Source organism: Penaeus japonicus, unplaced genomic scaffold, assembly GCF_977035675.1.
Source record: "Penaeus japonicus unplaced genomic scaffold, GWHDUDI00000001_assembly GWHDUDI00000025, whole genome shotgun sequence".
In the NCBI taxonomy this organism is placed as follows: Eukaryota; Metazoa; Arthropoda; class Malacostraca; order Decapoda; family Penaeidae; genus Penaeus; species Penaeus japonicus.
This window is the reverse complement of record NW_028234427.1, coordinates 4,485,848-4,487,258: the sequence shown is the minus strand read 5'-3', so window position 1 is coordinate 4,487,258 and position 1,411 is coordinate 4,485,848.

Below are 1,411 nucleotides of genomic sequence, written 5' to 3'. Positions count from 1 at the left end.
TATATATAGGAGGATGGAGGATTCTTGTACATATTCCAGATAATGAGACTTCGGTTCTGATGTCAATATCATGGATTTAGGTCCTGGCAGTTTGTCAATATGGACATATACATGAGTTCTATGCCACGGTGCAGATAGTTTGGTTTCTGAAATATTAAAAGCATCGATGTTCCACACACGGAAGCTGGGGATAGTCTGGGCAGTTTTGGTTTTCCATTCTAAGTTGGAGTGCATTAGATTGGAATATCGAGGCCGAGCAAACTTGACTCTGTGACTGATCTCATTTGCCAGAGCTTGGGAGATCTTTGGGTAGGAGCTGCAAGATTCTAGTACCAAGAACGGTATTAATTTGGGTAACACGACTGTGGATTGTGGGGAGATCTAGTTCTTTTCTCATGACCAGAACTTTAGCAGCCATTGGGTGACGGAGTAAAATTTTCATAGCCTTTTTCTGCAGAACTTCAAGGGGTTTGAGGGCATTTGGAGGCTACAGACTAAGAACCGGACTCGCATAGTCAATCACGATCCAAACTAAGGAAATATACATCAACCTCAGGACTCTGAGGGAGGCACCAACATATCTGTTACTTATATACTGTAAAGATCTTAAACGTTCCAAGTAATGCCCTTTAATATTTTGAAGTATAAGGGTTTTTCATTATGGTGTAAGAACGAGCCATTACGTGACTATGAGGAGTGGAGCAATCAGCACTTGTTAATACCAAGATTATCTCGGTCTGGTGGAGTCAGTCCTTGTAATGACCCGTCCACGAGGTTTGCTGAATCTCATGTGAATACATTTTCCCCTATCAAAGACCTGGATGAGGATGTCATCTGCATATGATATGATATTACATAGGTCTCCTTTCTCATTGTTCAGTTTGCAGATAGAGTGCATAAGTATCTTAAATAGTGTAGGAGACAATGCTCCCCTTGTGGGTGGTCCTAAACCTCATGTTTACCGAAAGGCACTGAATACCTTGGTACCATACTTTAACGTTTCCATTGTAATAAATATTCTCCCTTTATCCATAACAGTAGCTTTCCCTTAACTCCCATGAGAGTTAGTTTCATGGAGAATTGCTGTTGGGGAAGCTCTGTCAAAGGTACCTTTAAAGTCTATGAAGTATGAAGACTGTGCTTTGCTTCCATTTAGGTACTGTGCTTAACACATTTGTGTTCTTTTCCCTTTCTGGAAACCAGAGATGAATTTGGTCTTTGGTCTGATAAAGACGAGTGAGAAGGATTCTTTCACAATTTTTGGAGAGACAGGATGTTTGTGATATTAATGACGGTTGCCTGTTTCCAGGAGGAAGAGAGTGTCTGTAGCATAGGTCACGTTGAGATCTAGAAAAAAAAATCCTTTTGCCTGTACCTTAGCAAGGAGTTGGATAATGTCATATGTAATGCC